The sequence below is a fragment of the Triticum urartu genome, chromosome 5A (assembly GCF_056163025.1).
Source record: "Triticum urartu cultivar PI428250 chromosome 5A, HENAU_Tu73, whole genome shotgun sequence".
Lineage (NCBI taxonomy): Eukaryota > Viridiplantae > Streptophyta > Magnoliopsida > Poales > Poaceae > Triticum > Triticum urartu.
This window is the reverse complement of record NC_141877.1, coordinates 653,629,820-653,653,668: the sequence shown is the minus strand read 5'-3', so window position 1 is coordinate 653,653,668 and position 23,849 is coordinate 653,629,820.

The window sequence follows — 23,849 nt, the reverse complement described above, 5'->3', positions numbered from 1 at the left end:
ATCTGTCCGAGGAGAAAAGTCTCACCCTGGACTGCATTGCTATCGATGATCGTAGGAGCCATCAAGCCTAACGGCGACGACACAGAGGAACTCTCAATGAAAGCACCAATGTCGGTGTCAAAACCGGCGGATCTCGGGTAGGGGGTCCCGAACTGTGCGTCTAAGGCGGATGGTAACAGGAGGCAGGGGACACGATGTTTTACCCAGGTTCGGGCCCTCTTGATGGAGGTAAAACCCTACGTCCTGTTTGATTTATTCTTGATGATATGAGTATTACGAGAGTTGATCTACCACGAGATCGGAGAGGCTAAACCCTAGAAGTTAGCCTATGGTATGATTGTATGTTGTCCTACGAACTAAAACCCTCCGGTTTATATAGACACCGGAAAGGGTTAGGGTTACACAAGGTCGGTTACAAAGCAGGATATACATATCCGTACTGCCGAGCTTGCCTTCCACGCCAAGTAGAGTCCCATCTGAACACGAGACGAAGTCTTCAATCTTATATCTTCATAGTCCAACAGTCCGGCCAAAGGATATAGTCCGGCTGTCTAGAGACCCCCTAATCCAGGACTCCCTCAATGACGATGGCAATGGATTCCCCTCTTCGGAGCCCCGAACGGACTCCAGATCAGCCATCCCGAGAGGTTTTAGGGCTTGGCGGCGGCTCCGTATTGTAAAACGCGATGATTTCTTCTCTCTGATTTTTTCTCCCCGAAACTCAATATATGGAGGTGGAGTTGGAGTCGGAGAGGCAGCAGGGGGCCCACGAGGTAGGGGGGCGTGCCCTAGGGGGGCAGCCGCGCACCCCACCCTCGTGGCAAGGTGGTGGGCCCCCTGGCCTTCATCTTTGGCAGGTATTTTTTCTTATTTTCCGAAAAGTGTCTCCGTGAAGTTTCAGGTCATTCCGAGAACTTTTGTTTCTGCACATAAATAACACCATGGTAATTCTGCTGAAAACAGCGTCAGTCCGGGTTAGTTCCATTCAAATCATGCAAGTTAGAGTCCAAAACAAGGGCAAAAGTGTTTGGAAAAGTAGATATGTTGGAGACGTATCAACTCCCCCAAGCTTAAACCTTTGCTTGTCCTAAAGCAATTCAGTTGACAAACTGAAAGTGATAAAGAAAAACTTTTACAAACTCTGTTTGCTCTTGTTGTTGTAAATATGTAAAGCCAGCATTCAAGTTTTCATCAAAGATTATAACTAACCACATTTGCAATAACGCATAAGTCTCAAGTTTACTCATATCAATAGCATAATCAACTAGCGAGCCATAATAATAAAACTCGGATGACAACACTTTCTCAAAACAATCATAAATATGATATAATAGGATGGTATCTCGCTAGCCCTTTCCGAGATCGCAAAACATAAATGCAAAGCACCTTTAAAGACCAAGGACTGACTAGACATTGTAATTCATGGTAAAAGAGATCCAGTCAAGTCACACTCAATGTAAACTAGCAGTAATGAATGCAAATGACAGCGGTGCTCTCCAACTGGTGCTTTTTAATAAGAGGATGATGACTCGGCATAAAAGTAAATAGATAAGCCCTTCGCAGAGGGAAGCAGGGATTTGTAGAGGTGCCAGAGCTCAGTTTTAAAACAGAGGTGAATGATATTTTGAGCGGTATACTTTCATTGTCAACATAACAACCAAGAGATGGCGATATCTTCCATGCTACACACATTATAGGCGGTTCCCAAACAGAATGGTAAAGTTTATACTCCCCTTCCACCACAAGCATCAATCCATGGCTTGCTCGAAACAACGAGTGCCTCCAACTAACAAGAGTCTCAGGGGGAGTTTTGTTTGCAAATATTTTGATTTAGTTTGCATAAAGCATGGGACTGGGCATCTCGGTGACCAGCCATTTATCTCGTGAGTGATGAGCGGATTCCACTCCTCTTGAGAATAACCCGCCTAACATGGAAGATACAGACAACCCTAGTTGATACATGGGCTATTCGAGCATACAAAACATGATATTTATTTGAAGGTTTAGAGTTTGGCACATACAAATTTACTTGGAACGGCAGGTAGATACCGTATATAGGTAGGTATAGTGGACTCATGTGGAATAACTTTGGGGTTTAAGGAGTTTGGATGCACAAGCAGTATTCCCGCTTAGTACAGGTGAAGGCTAGCAAAAGACTGGGAAGCGACCAGCTAGAGAGCGACAACAGTCATGAACATGCATTAAAATTAATCAACACCGAATGCAAGCATGAGTAGGATATAATCCACCATGAACATAAATATCGTGAAGGCTATGTTGATTTTGTTTCAACTACATGCGTGAACATGTGCCAAGTCAAGTCACTTAAATCATTCAAAAGAGGATACCACCCTATCATACCACATCATAACTATCTCAATAGCATGTTGGCACGCAAGGTAAACCATTATAACTCATAGCTAATCAAGCATGGCACAAGAAACTATGATCTCTAATTGTCATTGCAAACATGTTTATTCATAATAGGCTGAATCAGGAACGATGAACTAATCATATTTACAAAAACAAAAGAGGTCGAGTTCATACCAGCTTTTCTCATCTCAGCCAGTCCATCATATAACATCATAATTGCCTTTCACTTGCATGATCGAATGATGTGAATAATAATAATAGTGCACATGCATTAGACTAAGCTGGAATCTGCAAGCATTCAATAAACAGGAGAAGACAAGGCAATATGGGCTCTTTTGTCAGATAAACAATAATGCATATAAGAGCCACTTCAACAATTTAATTATGCTCTTCTCCTATCAACCCCCAAAGAAAAGAAAAGAAATAAAACTATTTACATGGGAGAGCTCCCAACAAGCAAAAGAAGAACAAGAAATCTTTTTGGGTTTCTTTCTAATTACTACTACAAGCATGGAAATTAAGCTGATTAAAAGCTACAACTAATTTTTTTGGTTTTTCTTAAGGTTTATCAAACATATGAGAAGAAAGCATAAAAAGGGGAATAAACTAGCATGGATGATACAATGAAAAATTATGAGCACCGACATCTAGCAATGAGTGTGTGAGCATAAATGTAATGTCGGTGGGAAATACGTACTCCCCCAAGCTTAGGCTTTTGGCCTAAGTTGGTCTATGGCCATGGCTGGCCTGGCGGATATCCATAATAGCAGTTGGGGTCGTACTGAGAAGAAGAGGAAGACTCCGATTGCCACTGGCTGACAATCATCTCCGGGTCCCACTGGTAATTAGACTGTCGTGAAGGATCAACTTGTGGTTCCGGCTCTGGCTCCTCAGCTGGTGCAGGGTTCCGGTAGGCATGAATAGCCTTCAACGGAACAAGGTACGTGCCTGAAGATAAATCAAACAAAGAAGGAGCTGGCAGGGTAATAGTCTCAGGATGATGTTTGTTAAAGAACAATTGATATTTAAGCTCTCCTTCCCTATTCTTAACAATAAAATCATGTGCCACCATACTTTTATAATCTAGATAAACACGAGGCAGCACTTTTTCTTCCTTCTCATAATGCCTAACAGGTATGTTAAAATGTGCAGCTAGGCGTGAAGCATAGATGCCTCCAAAGATGGGGCCCTTTGTACGGTTCAGACTTAACCGTTTGGCAATAATGCCGCCCATACTAAAAGAGTTATCACCGTATAAACCGTGGTGCAAAATAATAATATCAGGGATACTCAGGTTTCCACAGTTTCCGCGACCAATTAAGCAACGACTAGCAAATAATGCAAAATAACATAAAACGGGAAAGTGTATGCTAGTGATTCGTGCATCGGAAACCTTCCTTGTTTCCCCTACAGTGATAGTGTCAATAAATCCCTCCACATCATCATGATGTGGTTCTTCTGTATTGCCCTCAAAAGGGACTAAACAAATCCGACATAAATCATAAAATGACATCTCCTTATGCTCATCATATAAATAAAACTCCACCATAGGTGGTGAGCTCCTAGAATGGAAATGAAAGTTTTGCACAAAGATATTTGTGAGCAAGAGATACTGATCGCATTGGTCATGGAGGAAAGCGGTAAGGCCTGCAGTCTGAGCCAATTCATGAAAATCTTCATAAATCCCGGCTGCTCTTAAGAAATCCTCGGAAGGCCATTCACACGCCCGAACCTCCGCGGTGCGAGGCAGATTATACTTAGGCTTCGGTGCCTTTTCCTTCGAATTTTGGCTCGATGAGCCCCTCAAAAGTCTCCTCATAATTTTCTGAAAAATTCTGAAATTTTTAGTAACTTCAAAATAAAAGTAAACGAAACTCAATAATATTGATAGTAACTACTCCTACAAGTGCCTAGGGCCTATATCATGCATCAAAACTACTTTTGACCATATAAATTTGACATGCAATCTCAAGAACAGGGTCACCTAAGCAGCAAAAATTTGCAATGAATAAAGCACTAGAACAAAAACTAATTGGACCAATGGGGGAGTCACATACCAAGGAACAATCTCCCCAAGCAGTTTTGTGAGAGGTGCTTTGAGCAAGGAGATCGAAAATGGCAGCAAAACGAGCTTGGACTCGGGTTTGAGCTGGTTATTCGTGTTTGGGGGAGGAAGAAGGAGTGTATGGGTGCAAGGATAAGTGGAGGAGGACCACCATGGGCCCATGAGGCAGGGGGCGCACCCTCCACCCTCGTGGGCAGGTGGTTGGCCCCCCTGGTGTGTTCTCAGTTCCATAAATCCTCAAATATTCTAGAAAAATCATATTTAATTTTCAGGGCATTTGGAGAACTTTTATTTTCGAGGTATTTTTATATTGCACGGATAATCAGATAACAGACAGACAAATATTTATTTTTATTTTATTTAATATAAATAACAGAAAGTAAAAGTTGGGTACAGAAGGTTGTGCCTTCTAGTTTCATCCATCTCATGGTCATCAAAAGGAATCCACTAACAAGGTTGATCAAGTCTTGTTAACGAACTCATTCCGAATAACATGGAACCGGAGAAATTTCGAATAACACTATGTTACCTCAACGGGGATATGCACATCCCCAATAACAAGAATATCATATTTCTTCTTGACAGTAGGAAGAGGAAATTCAAAACCTCCAAATATAATCGATGGAATTTTTCCTATAGAGTTGATACTATGAACTTGAGGTTGTTTCCTCGGAAAGTGTACCGTGTGCTCATTACCATTAACATGAAAAGTGACATTGCCTTTAGTGCAATCAATAACAGCCCCTACAGTATTCAAAAAGGGTCTTCCGAGAATAATAGACATAATATCGTCCTCAGGAATATCAAGAATAACAAAGTCCGTTAAAATAGTAACGTTTGCAACTACAACAGGCACATCCTCACAAATACCGACAGGTATAGCAGTTGATTTATCAGCCATTTGCAAAGATATTTCAGTAGGTGTCAACTTATTCAAATCAAGTCTACGATATAAAGAGAGAGGCATAACACTAACACCGGCTCCAAGATCACATAAAGCAGTTTTAACATAATTTCTTTTAATAGAGCATGGTATGGTGGGTACTCCTGGATCTCCAAGTTTCTTTGGTATTCCACCCTTAGAAGTATAATTAGCAAGCATGGTGGAAATTTTAGCTTCCGATATCTTTCTTTTATTTGTAATAACATCTTTCATGTACTTAGCATAAGGATTGGTTTTGAGCATATCAGTTAATCGCATACGCAAAAAGATAGGTCTAATCATTTCAGCAAAGCGCTCAAAATCCTCATCATCATTTTTCTTAGATGTTTTGGGAGGAATAGTCATGGGTTTCTGAACCCAAGGCTCTCTTTCTTTACCATGTTTCCTAGCAACGATGTCTTTCTTATCATAACGTTGATTCTTTGATTGTGGGTTATCAAGATCAACAGCAGGTTCAATTTCTATGTCATTATCATTACTAGGTTGAGCGTCATTATGAACATTATTATTAGCATTATCACTAGTTTCAGGTTCATTACCAGATTGAGTTTCAGCATCAGAAATAGAAATATCATTTGGATTCTCAGGTGTTTCAACAATAGGATCACTAGAAGCATGCAAAGTTCTATCATTTTTCTTTTTCTTCTTTTTAGAGGAACTAGGTGCATCTATATTATTTCTCTGAGAATCTTGCTCAATTCTCTTAGGGTGGCCTTCAGGATACAAAGGTTCCTGAGTCATTCTACCAGTTCTAGTAGCCACTCTAACAACATAATCATTATCTTTACTATTCAATTCATTGAGCAAATCATTTTGAGCTTTAAGTACTTGTTCTACTTGAGTGGTAACCATAGAAGCATGTTTACTAATAAGTTTAAGTTCACCTTTGACATTAGCCATATAATCACCCAAGTGTCCAAGCATATTTGAAGTATATTTCAGTTGTCTACCAAAATAAGCATTAAAGTCTTCTTGCTTAGCCATAAATTTATCAAACTCATCTAAGCATGGGCTAGCAATTTTAGTAAATGGGATTACAGCTTTATCATATCTATAGAGAGAATTTACCTTTACTACCTGTGTTGGGTTATCAAGACCATGAGTTTCTTCGATAGGTAAAGGATTTGGATTATATGTTTCTTCAACAGGCGGTAAATTAAGACCATGTATTTCTTCAATAGGAGGTAAATTCTTAACATCTTCAGCTTTAATACCCTTTTCTTTCATAAATTTCTTTGCCTCTTGCATATCTTCAGGACTGAGAAATAGAATACCCCTCTTCTTCGGAGTTGGTTTAGGAATAGGCTCAAGAATTGGCTCCGGATGTGTCCAATTATTTTCATTTATGAACATATTATTCAATAGAATTTCAGCTTCATCCGGTGTTCTTTCCCTGAAAACAGAACCAGCACAACTATCCAGGTAATCTCTGGAGGCATAGGTTAGTACATTACAAAAGAAATCAAGTATTTCATTTTTCTTAAGAGGATGATCAGGCAAAGCATTAAGTAATTGGAGAAGCCTCCCCCAAGCTTGTGGGAGACTCTCTTCTTCAATTTGCAAAAAATTATATATATCCCTTAAAGCAGCTTGTTTCTTGGGGACTACGCACACAACCAGGATCAAGAGAATTAAACCATATCTTAGCATCACCCTTTAATGAGAACAGAAATATTTTAAGGATATAAAAGTAGCGAGTTCTCTGATCTTTAGTGAACAGGGTAGCTATATAATTCAATTTAGTAAGATGTGCCGCAACAGTTTCAGATTCATAACCATGAAAAGGATCAGATTCAACCAAAGTAATTATATCAGGATCAACAGAGAATTCATAATCCTTATCAGTAATAAAGATAGGTGAAGTAGCAAAAGCAGGGTCAGGTTTCATTCTAGCATTTAGAGATTGCTTACTCCATTTAGCTAATAATTTTTTAAGTTCAGTTCTATTTCTGCAAGTTAAAATAGCTAAAGAAGCATCTTGATCAAAAACATAACCCTTAGGAATGGCAAGCGGTTCTTCATCATCACTTTCATCAGTATCATCAGATTCAATATTTTCTATCTCTCTAGCCCTAGCAAGTTGTTCATCAAGAAAAGCACTAAGTGGCATAGTAGTATCAGGCATAGAGGTAGTTTCATCATAAGTATCATGCATAGCAGAAGTGGCATCATCAATAACATGTGACATATCAGAACGAATAGCAGAAGCAGGTGTAGGTGTCGCAAGCTTACTCAAAACAGAAGGTGAATCAAGTGCAAAGCTAGATGACAGTTCCTTACCTCCCCTCGTAGTTGAGGGATAGATCTTGGTTTTGGATCTCTCAAGTTCTTCATAATGATAAGCAGATATATATCCCAAGTGACTAAAAGAATAGAGCTATGCTCCCCGGCAACGGTGCCAGAAAATAGTCTTGATAACCCACAAGTATAGGGGATCGCAATAGTTTTCGAGGGTAGAGTATTCAACCCAAATTTATTGATTCGACACAAGGGGAGCCAAAGAATATTCTCAAGTATTAGCAGCTGAGTTGTCAATTCAACCACACCTGGAAAATTAATATCTGCAACAAAGTATTTAGTAGCAAAGTAATATGATAGTGGCGATAACGGTAACAAAAGGTAACAGTAGTAAAAGCAATGTTTTTGGTATTTTGTAGTGATGATAGCAATAGCAACGGAAAAGTAAATAAGCGAAGAATAATATATGGAAAGCTCGTAGGCAATGGATCAGTGATGGAGAATTATGCCGGATGCGGTTCATCATGTAACAATCATAACCTAGGGTGACACAGAACTAGCTCCAGTTCATTGATATAATGTAGGCATGTATTCCGAACATAGTCATACGTGCTTATGGAAAAGAACTTGCATGACATCTTTTGTCCTACCCTCCCGTGACAGCGGGGTCCTTACGGAAACTAAGGGATATTAAGGCCTCCTTTTAATAGAGAACCGGAACAAAGCATTAACACATAGTGAATACATGAACTCCTCAAACTACGGTCATCACCGGTAAGTATCCCGATTATTGTCACTTCGGGGTTAACAGATCATAACACATAATAGGTGACTACAGACTTGCAAGATAGGATCAAGAACACTCATATATTGATGAAAACATAATAGGTTCAGATCTGAAATCATGGCATTCGGGCCCTAGTGACAAGCATTAAGCATAGCAAAGTCATAGCAACATCAATCTCAGAACATAGTGGACACTAGGGGTCAAACCCTAACAAAACTAACTCAATTACATGATAGATCCCATCCAACCCATCACCGTCCGGCAAGCCTACGATGGAATTACTCATGCACGGCGGTGAGCATCATGAAATTGGTGATGGAGGATGGTTGATGATGACGATGGCGACGGATTCCCCTCTTCGGAGCCCCGAACGGACTCCAGATCAGCCCTCCCGAGAGGTTTTAGGGCTTGCAGCGGCTCCGTATCGTAAACCGTGATGATTTCTTGTCTTCAATTTTTTTTCTCCCCGAAACTCAATATATGGAGGTGGAGTTGGAGTCAGAGAGGCAACAGGGGGCCCACGAGGTAGGGGGGCGCGCCCTAGGGGGGCAGGCGCGCCCCCACCCTCGTGGCAAGGTGGTGGGGCCCCTGGCCTTCATCTTTGGCAAGTATTTTTCTTATTTTATGAAAAGTGTCTCCGTGAAGTTTCAGGTCATTCCGAGAACGTTTGCTCCTGCACATAAATAACACCATGGTAATTCTGCTGAAAACAGCGCCAGTCTGGGTTAGTTCCATTCAAATCATGCAAGTTAGAGTCCAAAACAAGGGCAAAAGTGTTTGGAAAAGTAGATACGTTGGAGACGTATCACAACTCCCCTTTGACCTTCTTAGTAAAAAGAGTGGGTCGATTAGCCCAACTTCAAAACTATGGTCTTGTAACAACTCGGTAAGGTGGTCATACCACGCACGTGGGGCTTGTTTAAGGCCATAGAGTGCCTTATCGAGTTGATACACATGATCGGGAAAGTAGGGATCCTCGAACCCGGGGGGTTGCTTGACATAAACCAATTCATTAATAGGACCATTAAGAAAAGCACTCTTCACATCCATTTGTTGTAACTTAAAGTTATGATGAGAAGCATATGCAATCAACATGCGAATGGATTCAAGACAAGCAATAGGAGCAAAGGTTGCACCGTAGTCGATACCCTCGAATTGGGAGTGGCCTTGTGCTACCAAACGAGCCTTATTGCGAATGATAATCCCATGAGCATCTTGCTTGTTCTTGAATATCCACTTGGTTCCAATGACATTGTGGTTCACCGTTGGCCTTGGCACCAATCTCCACACTTTGTTGTGCTCGAAGTTGTTGAGTTCTTCATGCACGGCATTGAGCCAATCCGGATCTTCGAGCGCCGCATAGACCTTTTGGGGTTCAACACAAGAGACAAACGCGTGATGTTCACAATAGTTTGCTAATTGTCTATGAGTGCTTACCCCCTTTCTTAAGCTTCGAAGCACATTCGTCATGAGATGATCCTTGGTGGAGAGCTTGGACGCAACCTTGGCGATACGACACTCCAATTCCTCCTCGGGGGTGAGATGAGGAGTGTTCACTTGATCATCTTGAGCGTCGTCTTGAGCTTGTTCTTGATCTCGTGGAAGCTCTTGATCTTGAACTTGCTCAAAGGAGGGAGCTTGACCTTGGGCATCACTTGATGTTACAACACCATCTTGAGATTGATCTTGCCCTTGGTCTTGTTCTTGAGGTTGAGGGCCCTCACTTTGTTCTTCGGAAGCATGTGGGTCTTGGGTTGGTGAAGGTTCCACTTGAGTAGAACATTGTCCTTCTCCTTCGGCCACAAGGGGTTCCTCAATGGGTAGGATATGACCAATACCCATTCTTCTTATGGCTTGGGGAGGTATTTCATCACCTACATCACAAGTACCACTTTGCTCCACTTGGGAGCCGTTATTCTCATCAAACTCCATGTTACACGTTTCCTCAATAAGTCCCGTGGACTTATTGAGAACACAGTAAGCATAAGAGTTTGTAGCATAACCAACAAATATGCCCTCATAAGCTCTAGCCTCAAATTTAGACAAACGAACACCTTTCTTGAGAATGAAACACTTACACCCGAACACCCGAAAGTACTTGAGGTTGGGCTTTTTACCATTGAGTATCTCATATGGAGTCTTGTTCAAGCCTTTGCGGAGGTAGAGCCGATTAGATGCATGGCACGCGGTGCTGATGGCTTCGGACCAAAAGTTGTAGGGAGACTTGAACTCCGCCATCATGGTCCCTGCCCCATCCATCAACGTCCGATTCTTCCTCTCCGCTACACCATTTTGTTGAGGGGTATAAGGTGCGGAATATTGATGCTTGATTCCCTCATCACTCAAAAACTCATCCAAGGTGTAGTTCTTGAACTCGGAGCCGTTGTCACTTCTTATTGTCAAGATCTTTGCATTGTGTTGTCGTTGAGATTCATTTGCAAAGTCGATGACGGTTTGTTGGGTCTCGCTCTTCCTCTTGAAGAAATATACCCAAGTGTATCTTGAATAGTCATCAACAATCACCAAGCAATACTTTCTACCCCCAAGACTATCAAAGGATGGAGGTCCAAAGAGATCCAAGTGAAGGAGCTCCAAAGGCCTCTTCGAGTAGATGATAGTCGTGGGAGGATGAGCCTTCTCATGTAGCTTTCCTTCGATGCAAGCACTGCAAGCACGATCTTTGGCAAAACTAACATTTGTTAGTCCACGGACATGGTCCCCCTTGAGAAGACTTTGCAAAGATCTCATATTGACGTGGGCTAAACGGCGATGCCAAAGCCATCCCATGTCAACTTTAGCCATTAGGCATGTCGCGGTCTTAGTGGGTCGCTTCAAAAACTTAATCACATAAAGACTGTTCTCGACATGCCCAACAAAGGCTACTTTAAGAGTCTTGCTCCACAAGAGGGCCACAGAATCAACATCAAAGAAAGTGGCAAAGCCCATGAGTTCTAGTTGTTGAACGGAAAGTAAATTGTATGCAAGGGACTCAACAAGCATGACCTTCTCGATCGTAAGATCATGAGAAATGACAACTTTGTCGAGTCCCAATACCTTAGAAGTTGAGGCATCACCCCACTCGACATTGGTGGGCATGGATGGAACCTTTTGCACATCCACCACCAAGTCCTTGCTTCCGGTCATATGATTAGTAGCTCCACTATCGAGCAACCATGATCCCCCACCGGAAGCAAACACCTACAAGAGATCAATGCTTGGTTTTAGGTACCTATTTTGTAATGGGTCCTTTTATGTTAGTAACAAGGGTCTTAGGAACCCAAATAGACAATTCAATGTACTCATACGGAGAACCAACAAATTTGGCATAAACATGCCCATCTCTAGCGTGGCACAACACATAGGAAGGATTAAAGTTGCCGACTTTGTTGGGAAGGGGAGCATTTCCCTTCTTGGCATCACTACTCCTCATGAAGATTTTCTCCTTCTCCTTAGTAGCACCCTCACCCTCCTTCACAATGGTTTGCTTGAGAGGTGGAGGTCTGATGACCCACAAGTATAGGGGATCTATCGTAGTCCTTTCGATAAGTAAGAGTGTCGAACCCAACGAGGAGCAGAAGGAAATGATAAGCGGTTTTCAGCAAGGTATTCTCTGCAGGTACTGAAATAAGTGGTAACAGATAGTTTTGTGACAAGATAGATTGTAACGAGCAACAAGTAACAAAAGTAAATAAAGTGCAGCAAGGTGGCCCAATCCTTTTTTAGCAAAGGACAAGCCGGAGCAAACTCTTATAATAGGAAAAGCGCTCCCGAGGACACATGGGAATATCGTCAAGCTAGTTTTCATCACGTTCATATGATTCGCGTTCGATACATTGATAATTTGATATGTGGGTGGACCGGCGCTTGGGTGTTGTTCTTACTTGAACAAGCATCCCACTTATGATTAACCTCTATTGCAAGCATCCGCAACTACAACAAAAGTATTAAGGTAAACCTAACCATAGCATGAAACATGTGGATCCAAATCAGCCCCTTACGAAGCAACGCATAAACTAGGGTTTAAGCTTCTGTCACTCTAGCAACCCATCATCTACTTATTACTTCCCAATGCCTTCCTCTAGGCCCAAATAATGGTGAAGTTTTATGTAGTCGATGTTCACATAACACCACTAGAGGCTAGACAACATACATCTTATCAAAATATCAAACGAATACCAAATTCACATGACTACTCATAGCAAGACTTCTCCCTTGTCCTCAGGAACAAACATAATTACTCACAAAGCATATTCATGTTCATAATCAGAGGGGTAATAATATGCATATAGGATCTGAACATATGATCTTCCACCAATTAAACCAACTAGCATCAACTACAAGGAGTAATCAACACTACTAGCCACCTACTAGCACCAATCCCAGACTTTGAGACAAGAATTGGATACAAGAGATGAACTAGGGTTTGGAGATGAGATGGTGCTGGTGAAGATGTTGATGGAGATTGCCCTCTCCCAATGAGAGGAGTGTTGTTGATGACGATGGTGATGATTTCCCCCTCCTGGAGGGAAGTATCCCCGGCAGAACAGCTCTGCCGGAGCTCTAGATTGGATCCGCCAAGGTTCCGCCTCGTGGTGGCGGAGTCTCGTCCCGAAAAGTTCCTTCCTGTTTTTTTCTCATCAAAAGACTTCATATAGGAGAAGATGGGCGTCGGAGAGCCACCAGGGGGCCCACGAGGTAGGGGGGCGCACCCTAGGGGGGGGGGCGCCCCCACCCTCGTGAGCAGGGTGTGGGCCCCCTGGCCTTCATCTTTGGCAAGGATTTTTCTTTATTTATTTTAAGACGTTCCATGGAGTTTCAGGGCTTTTGGAGTTGCGCAGAATAGGTCTCTAATATTTGCTCCTTTTCCACCCTAGAATTCCAGCTGCCGGCATTCTCCCTCCTTATGTAAACCTTGTAAAATAAGAGAGAATGGCCATAAGTATTGTGACATAAAGTGAAATAACAGTCCATAATGCAATAAATATCGATATAAAAGCATGATGCAAAATGGACGTATCAAGGTCGTCTGGCCTTGTCATTCTTCTTCTTTGTTCTTGGACTTGGGCACGTACCCAATCCCTTCCTTGCCCACAACTCCCTTTTGGTTGGTCAAGAGGTCGTTGAGGCTCTTCTCGCCTTGTATGCAAGACACAAGACCTTTCTCAAGTTGTACCTTTAGCTTAGCGTTCTCCTCAACAAGATGCACATGCTCACAACACGGGTTAGTAGCATTTGCATTATCAATTAACATCATATGAGGAAAAGTGGCTTTCTCCTTGGTTAGCTTTACTTGAAGTTGATCATGAGACTCTTTGAGGCTAGCATGAGCACCCTTCAAGACCTTGTGAGCCTTGTCAAGTAGATCAAACTCCTCTTTGAGTCTAGCAAGATCAACCTCAAGTTTGGCCTTCTCAGAGTTTAGCACACGAGAAACAACAAGAGCATGATCAAAATCTTTCTTTAACTTAGCAAGATCAACGTTGTGTGACTCCTCAAGATCCAAACGAAGACCACACTCTTCCTCAAGAGCATTGGAAAGATCCAAAATCTCATCGGCATAGTCACGACTATGCCCCTCCATCTTGGAGATAGTATCTTCATGAGACTCGATCATGTCATTGGCTTCACCAAGTTGTTCCAAGAGAGCAACAAAATGCTTCTTGGACTTACCCTTGAGTTTACCCATAAAGGACTCAAACTCATTTTCCTCCACATTAGATCCCTCACATTCATCAATGCAATCCGTCAAGGAAGGATTATTAATGATGGTAGTTTTGATGTTGGGAGTTACCTTGTTGGTGGCTTTAGCCATGAGGCACTTGGCGGTGATGTTCTCATTGGGTGAGTCAAAGAGAGATATTCGTGGAGTTTTTGCAATGGTAATGGAGGCCATGGCAACCGAGTCATCATCTTCATCATCATCATCATCCTCATGGTACTCTTCTTGAACCACCAACGCCTTGTGAGGGGTTTTCTTGGTGAAGTTGCTCTTGTTGGGGAAAGACTTGGCTTTGTCCTTTCGAATGAGCTTGCCACCATTGTCTTCCCTCTTCTCATACAGGCACTCCGCAACAAAATGACTCACATTTCCACAATTGTAGCAAGTCCTTACGCGTTGCTTGCTCTTCGTGCCACTTGAGTTGTTCTTGTTGAAGTTTGGCCTTGAGTTTTTCTTGCTCCAAAATTGCCTTGAAGCAAGTGCCATGTGTTCATGATAGGCATACTTTGTATCTTCGGGGTTGCTTTCCTCTTCTTCCTCTTCTTCTTCTTCAATGCAAACCTTGGCCTTCAATGCAAGGTTGGGCTTCTTTCCCCTTTGAGAGCGAAGCACCGCATTGTCGGCGGTCTTGTCCAAGATGTTCATAGCCACAAACTCATCCAATACTTCACTTGAGGTCAAAGTGTGGAAGTCCGGCCTTTGACGAATGACGGAGGACATGGCCTTGTGGTAAGGCATCATTGCCTTAAGGAAATTACGCTTGATCCAATTATCATCCGTGTCCTTGCTCCCGTGATCTCGGAGTGAGACCGCGAGTTTGGTTACTCTCCGATAAAGCTCACGAGGTTCTTCATCTTCTTTCATTGCAAACTCATCGGCTTCATATTGCACTACTTCATAGTTGGAGCGTTGAATGCTTGCGCTTCCCCGGTAGAGAGAGACAACACAAAGCCATGCATCTTTGGACAAGGCGAAGGGCCGAAGATGAGGTAGATCTTCGGGTGGAATTGCATCTTGAATGATGAAGAGAGCATTCTCATTGAATTGATTATCCGCGGCTTCTCGAGGAGTGAAGTTGCTTGGATCATGTGGATGGAAACCTTCTTCAATGATTCTCCAAATATTAGTGTTCACATGATTTAAATGACGCTTAAAGCGATAAACCCAAGAATCAAAGTCCTCATTTTTCACAATCTTAGGGGGAGGACCGGCATGATTCAAATGAGTGGAAGGAATCGGTCCATCATAAACAAGTGGTGGTTCCACATGGGCAAAGATGTCGGTGCCATTTTTACCACTAGAAGAAGGAGCCTTTTCGCTACTAGCTTCCCCCTTGTCGGAGATAGCATCCATCACCTTGTCGGTGGGATCACCCACTTTCAACGGTGCGGTGGATAGTTTAAGCCCTTCAATGAATTTAGTAAACATGCTTTCAACCTCGGTCGTCATTGAGGTTTTCAATGTCTCCAAGGCTACATTGAATTCCTCACAGGAGATCAAGGTTCCCCCATCACCCGTAGACGAGATCGGATTTACACCAGAGTGCTCCTCCACACCGTCTACGGTGTCAACCATACTCTTCGGACGGCAAAGTCCTTAGTAAAGAGACGAGGCTCTGATACCAATTGAAAGGATCGATATGGTTGACTAGAGGGGGGTGAATAGGCAACTAACAATTTTTTAACTTTTCTTTACCAAATTCAACTTTGCACCAAAGTAGGTTGTCTAGATGTGCAACTAGGTGAGCAACCTATATGATGCAACAACAACGAACATACAAGCAAGCAAGAGAAGTAACACTAATAATCTTGCACAAGTAAAGGTAAGAGATAACCAAGAGTGGACCCGGTGAATACGAGGATGTGTTACTGAAGTTCCTTCCTTTGAGGGGAAGTACGTCTCCGTTAGAGCGGTGTAGAGGCACAATGCTCCCCAAGAAGCCACTAGGGCCACCGTGTTCTCCTCACGCCCTCACACAATGCGAGATGCCGTGATTCCACTATTGGTGCCCTTGGAGGCGGCAACCGGACCTTTACAAACAAAGTTGGGGCAATCTCCACAACTTAATCGGAGGCTCCCAACAACACCACGAAGCTTCACCACAATGGACTATGGCTCCGTGGTGACCTCAACCGTCTAGGGTGCTCAAACACCCAAGAGTAACAAGATCCGCTAGGGATAGGTGGGGGAATCAAATATCTCTTGGTGGAAGTGTAGATCAGGGCCTTCTCAACCACTCCCAAGCAAATCAACAAGTTTGATTGGCTAGAGAGATAGATCGGGCGGAAATGGAGCTTGGAGCATTAATGGAGCTTGAGGGGGAAGAGGTAGGTCAGCGAAGAAGAAGGGGACCCCCTTTTATAGTGGGGGTAACAATCCAACCGTTACCCCACTAAACAGCCCCGCAGAGGGCGGTACTACCGCAGAGGGCAGCCGTACTACCGCTGGACCTAGCGGTACTACCGCTCCCCCCTACGGTACTACCGCCCAGCAGAGAGGGCTAGAAGACAGAGGAGGGACAGTCCCAGCGCGGTACTGCCGGACAGGCCTAGAGCGGTTCTGCCGCGGTGGCAAAGCGGTACTACCGCTCTCGAGCAGTACTACTGTACCTACAACCGCTGCAGGTTCCGCTCAACCCGACACGAGAAATGCCCCCCTCGAGTCGAGGCGATAGTGGCCCGGTACCACAGCGGTACTGCCGCTGAGGACACACAAGTGGTACTACCGCTGGTGCTAAAGACAGCTCAATCTGCAAGGAAAGAGACCTCCGACGACGCGGGAAGGCCCAGAGGGTGAGAAACGAAGGTGTACGTGATGATTCCACGCTAGCCAAACCAAAGCGGACCCCCTCTTGATAGTACGATGAATCCTAAGAAACTAGTCTACCAACAAGAAATGAAAGAGCTACACCGTCTTGAAAAACACTCCGAGGGGAGAGAAATCGTTTCGAGCCAAAGGATGAATCTCTGAAACGCTCAACGCACAAGGTTAGTCCGCAAATATGTTGTCATCAATCACCAAAACTACATCGAGAGAGATATGCCTTAACATTCATGGACCCCCTTGACGTGAGACCGACGCCAAAAATTCCTATAAATACCAAAAACCCTAGAAAGAAACCTAGATCGGGAGTTCCGCCACCGCAAGCCTCTGTAGCCACGAAAAACCAATCGGGAGCCCATTCCGGCACCCTACCGGAGAGGGAAACCATCACCGATGGCCATCCTCATCATCCCAGCGGTCTCCATGATGAGGAGAGAGTACTTCACCCTCGGGGCTGAGGGTATGTACCAGTAGCTATGTGTTTGATCTCTCTCTCTCTCTTGTGTTCTTGATTTGGCACGATCTTGATGTACCACGAGCTTTGTTACTATAGTTGAATCATACGATGTTTCTCTCCCTCTATCTTCTTGTGATGAATTGAGTTTTACCTTTGAGGTTTCACTATTATCGAATCGAATATTATTATGGATTTGAGAACACTTGATGTATGTCTTGCGTGGGATGCCCGTGGTGACAATATGGTGTTCTATTGATTCACTTGATGTATGTTTTGGCACCCAACTCGCGGATTCCCGAGGTGACACTGGGGTAATCTATGCATAGGGGTTGATGCATGTTTTCGTCCTTGTTTCTCTAGTAGAAATCTTGGTTCACTCTTTGAATATCTTTGTGTTGGATTAAATATTATGAACCTGAAGTTGTTTGATGCATATCATATAATTGACCCATAGATAGTTGTGGTGACATTGGAGTATCTAGGTGACATTAGGATTGATTGGTGTGTATTATATGGTGTTATTTTACTACGAACTCTAGGGCTGTTTGTGACACTTATAGGAATAGCTCAATGGATTGGCCGGAAAAATAACTTTGAGGTGGTTTCGTACCCTACAAGCAATTTCATCTTATGTTTTCCGCGATAGGAACTTTGGAGTGACTTTTGTTGCACGTTGAGGGATTTCAATATGATTTAATTATGTTACCATTGTTGAGAGAACTTGCACTAGTGAAAGTATGAACCCTAGGCCTTGTTTCCAAGCATTGCAATACCATTTTTGCTCACTTTTGTGACTAGTTACCTTGCTATTTTTATATTTTCGTATTACAAAAACCTATATCTACCATCCATATTACACTTGTATCATCATCTCTTCGTCGAACTAGTGCACCTATTGTATTGGGTGTGTTGGGGACACAAGAAACTCTTTGTTATTTGGTTGCAGGGTTGTTTGAGAGAGACCATCTTCATCCTATGCCTCCCACGGATTGATAAACCTTAGGTCATCCACTTGAGGGAAATTTGCTACTGTCCTACAAAACTCTGCACTTGGAGGTCCAACACGAGTCTACAAGAAGAATTTGTGTAGTAGACATCAATTGTATGAATGAGACACGTATTACCATGTAAAAAACAAAGTCATTCTTGTGATCCCATCTGCAAATACATATGGCTGCAAGCCTTGCCTTAACTCATAGCCTTAAGAAATTACTGACACATCGCGATCGGATCACAAGAGGAAATAATTGAAGATGACATAAAGATGAATGATTGATTGATAAAATGTCTTACAATGTTGTTGATTGTGATACACCAATTACAAGTATGGTTAACTTGGACAAAGATGACCACGATGATGATGACTATGGAGATGATAGGCTAGGGTTTGATGATGGCTTCTAGCTCTCTGTTTTGACGATGAGCTCTTCTCTATTGTGGATTAGACGTGCCCCATTTATAAAGTGTGAATGGTTGGATGCCCTGGTAGCGATGGCGGGTGGTACAAGAGGGCGCGCTTGTACCATGATCGTCTTCCGCTCTTCTCTTGCGGCACCTCCTTTTGCCTTAACTTTGCTCCCACACTTCGTGTTTCCTTCAACATGATGATATTTTTTCATACTTGGGCCCATTTTCTGCGGAAGCACATTAATCAACAGGTTTCACAATTTCTTATATTCATTAGTCACTGTAGGCATATTGGATTTATTCTCTGAGAAAATATGTGATTATCCAGTTTAAACGACGACACGATGAGTGCAAAGTATCACCTGTGGCAATGCTATGGTTAGATGTTATGTTGATGCTCTTAGTTTTGCGGATGCATCCGTGTATGTGATATCTCCTTTTTATTGATCCGGTATTGGAGTAGAAAAGAGTATCCCGCGCCTATTTCCCCAAAGATGACCCTGGGTTATCGAACCCACTAGAGGAAGATTCACTTGAAGCGATGGTCTCTAGCAAACTTTCGTCAAAGTGTCAAATCCAGGTTTTGACCGGATCAGCAAGCAAATAGTGGTTCAAACACTTATAATAAAAAAGGTACGGGTATGAGGTCTTATGCTTACAACCTTGTATTCACGATTGGATCAAATATAATATTAGTTTCTGCGCTAGAAGTCACCTATCGAGATGTGCTTGTTATAGATCGAAGTGGGGGATGTGTTCAAATAACATCTTGACCGGCATGAGTCCTGCATCAAGAATCAGTTGTCCTACCGCAGGCCCTATCCATCGCGCGGGGTTACCTTGATAATTAAGATAGTGAAGTAAGACAAGAGCTTTGGGCATTTAATGACTACACCTCATTTCTCCCCAAGGATATGATCCATGTTACCCTACTAAACCTTACTGTCACCGGTGTTCGGTATAATACTTCACGGTTTCCTTGCTCCTAGCCTCACTTGTTCTCGATCTCCATAATCATGGGTACTTGCAGGGATGAAGATCACGGACAAGACAAGAGACATCTTCACATAACAATTTTATTTCACACATACGGGGCGTTATATCAAAGTCTTCCACTGACCCCCTCAACAAATACCTCGGGTAGCAAGGCTTATGCCTCAACCCGTACCTTATTGAACTACTCACACATGGAGATTAGACTGCAGGAAGAAAATATCAAAGAACACGTCTTGAGATTGATAGATTGCAATATGTTTTACAATGGATGCCTCGTGTGATGCATGATTACAAGTACGAATGGGATGTGGATGAGCACTATGGTGGTGGTGGAGATGGCGGCGGCTAGGGTTTGTGAATGATGATGAAGAGGCTCTCCTTCTGTGCTCTGTGCTCCCCTATCATTTCACATTTCGACGGGGTCCCTTCAACAAAAGTTGTTGGGTTTGACGATCTGCCTTGGAATCACGCCCGTATGAAACGTCGTTTTTTGTGCTATGTCCTCGCAGACGCTTACTGGTAATTCCTTTCTCCTCCATTCTTCTTCCATTCCATTGCCACACATGATTTCTTCCTTTTTAGCCCATTTCTTGTGGAAGCACATCAAAGAGAGGATTTGTGAAATTCTTTGCATTCATTAGTCATTACTACCAATATCGGAGCGAATATCACTCTTTAATTGAAATATCTCGGTTTAAACAAGGGTGAAATGAGTGTAAAAATATCACTCATCGGTATGACATAATCATAAGTATGCTTTTTAAAGTAAGAACAACACATTACTCCACCACACAACAAAGTGTCAAGGCAATGAATGTCAACTCAATGAAACTAGATGAAAGTAACTTGGTGAAACTCCCATATATCCATGAGAGCGATTTGATCTCTATAAGTAAAACAATCAGCTTGTCTTGGTCTACTTCCTGCTCCGATATTTTTGTTATACTTTTGTCTACTGAAAGTAACTTGGTCTACTTTTGTTATAATTCATGTTCTGGCAATTGTTCATGTGATCGAACAAACCATCAAACAATCTTTGCAGCTTTTATAGTGGGCTCTTACTGAAATCTATTGACCATTTCCTTTTGTTCCTCATTGAGTTTGATGCTCTTACTTATTGAAAAGAGCTACAATAAATCCCGTACTTGTGAGCTATCAATGCCCGTATTCGGATCCAGACAAAGTAGAAAGCTAGGGCCGCATGTGGCCTCCGGTGGAGTAAGCGCGAGCCATCAGTGCCCCGAGTCGGCCTCCCCCCACAAAGAGGAGGATCTAAACATGTCTAGTGTCATGCCCGACACGTTCAACTCCGGCGCCGAGCTAATCCATCTCGATCAGTATTACGCAGTGGCGGAGCTTGCAACAAAATGTTGGTCGGGCCGGATAGTCTAAGTTGAAGGAAACTATTGTTTGGATGGCCTTCTACCGGAGCTTGCAACAAAATGTTGGTTGGGCCGGCTAGTCTAAGTTGAAGGAAACTATTGTTTGGATGGCCTTCTACCTTCCTAGGTTGGCTGTATGTGGAGGATTGCTCCTGGGATGGCTGGGTCGTGGCATGATGTTACCCTTTGGTAGTTCTTCCATTGCTATTGCATCTTCGAGCGCTACTTCCATGACCACGAGGACAAGGGCAAGTACCAGGGCAGTGATATCTCCTTTTTATTGATCCGGTATTGGAACAGAAAAGAGTATCCCGCACCTATTTCCCCAGAGGTGACCCAGGGTTATCAAACCCACGAGAGGAAGATTGCCTTGAAGAGATGGTCTCTAGCAAGCTTTCGCCAAAGTGTCAAATCCAGCTTTTGACCGGATCGACAAGCAAATAGTGATTCAAACACTTATAATAAAAAGTGGTACGGGTATGAGGTCTTATGCTTACAACCTTGTATTTGTGCTGGGATCAAACAATATATTAGTTTATGCGCTGGAAGTCACCCGTCGAGATGTGCTTGTTGCAGATCAAAGTGGGGGACATGTCCAAATAACATCTCGACTGGCATGAGTCCTGCATGAAGAATCAGTTGTCCTACCGCATGCCTTATCCGTCGCGCGGGGTTGCCTTGATAATTAAGATAATGAAATCAGACAAGAGCTTCGGGCATTTAATGACTACACCTAATTTCTCCCCAAGGATATGATCCATATTGCCCTACTAAACCTTACTATCACTGGTGTTCAGTATAACACTTCACGGTCTCCTTGCTCCTAGCTTCACCGGTGGTCGATCTCCATGATCCTGGGTACCTGCAGGGATCAAGATCACGGACAAGACAAGAGAAATCTTCACGAAACAATTTTATTTCACACATACGAGACGTTATGTCGAAGTCTTCCATTGATCCCATCAACAAATACCTCGGATTACAAGTCTTAACCCATACCTTACCGAACTACTCACATATTGAGAGCAGATCACGAGAAAAAAACATTGAAGAACACATCTTGAGATTGATTGTTTGATTGCAATATATTTTAAAATGGATGTCTTGTGCGATGCACGTACAAGTATGAATGGGATGGATGAGCACTACGGTGGTGGTGGAGATGGTGACGGCTAGGGTTTGCGGATGAGGATGATGGTGAAGAGGTTCTGGCTTCTGTGCTCATCTCCTTGTTGACATTTCGACGGGGTCCTTTTAACGAAAGTTGTTTAGGTGGACGACCTGCCTTGGAATTCACGCCATACGGACGCTCAGAACGCCGTCTTTTGTGTTGTTTTCACGCAGACATCTCCTGGTGATTCCTTCTTCCTCCATTCTCCTTCCATTCCATTTTCACACGTGATTTCTTCCCTTTTAGTCCATTTCTTGTGGAAACACATCAAAGAGAGGATTTGGAGAATCCTTTGCATTCATTAGTCATTAGTATCAATATCGGGGCGAATATCTCTTTTTAATTAAAATATCTCGGTTTAAGCAAAAGTGAAATGAATGTAAAAATATCACTCATCAGGCTGCGACGTCCGTGGTTGAACTTCCTCTCTAATCCTATGAATATAACATGCTACATTTTGGTACTCAGATGGCAAATATGATAAAGTTCCCTATGCCATGTCCTATAGAAAATGCTAAAATTTGGTACTCCAATGACATGTATAATGAACTTTATTATGCTATGTTCTATTTTGATATGTTCTATATGAACTATGTTGTATATCATGTACGAACTATGAAAGTACATGTGTTAATCCACGTTTCATGCTTGCCTATGTATTCGATTTTCGACAAAGGGTGAATTTTACAGATGTAGCATCAAGTAAATACAAACACAATGAATACACACCTGGCCTATACATAGTTAGGATGCACACAGGCAACACGAACACACACACATCTAGACACGCCGGCAAATAGCTAAGTCATACAAGACGAAAATTATGCATTTGTGCGAGAAAAAAGGAAAAAGATCCGAAGCGATCAAAACAATGATCGACAAACTACAACAATGATCATATCCGTATCAATGATTTCTTGACATCACATGATGACTAGGTTCTTCAATAGCAACGCCTTCATGAAGGGCGACGCTCAAGCGTCTTCATAGCCGGATCCAACCACCAGAGGTCGGATTCTAGGTTTTTCACTCTGAAGAACATGCCTAAGCATATGCGAGCAATGCCTTCAACAAGATATGACACAAAAATATCACCATTGTGAGGAATAACCCACTCGGGTCAAACCTAGGATTTTCACTCGAGACCTCGAGACCGGGTACTCGAGGAGCACAACCAAATTAAAGTCAATTATGTGTTGTCACTACCACTTTTCCACGATCTCAACGACCATACTCAGACTTGGATAGACGCAACACACCCATCGGTGTCGCACGACACGACACATGGGAGGATCCCGCCGCCATCGGGCTTTGCCCGACGGAGTAAGCCAGCCGGCGTAAGAGGGAGACACAAAGGAGGAGGTGCCGGCGGCGGAGATTGGGTGCCATCCTCTGCGGAGGTGACGGGTGTGTCTGTTAGGTCATTAGTTATTCTTGCCTATGCATTTGATATTTTGGATACGAGGGAACGAGGACAGAAGTGAACAC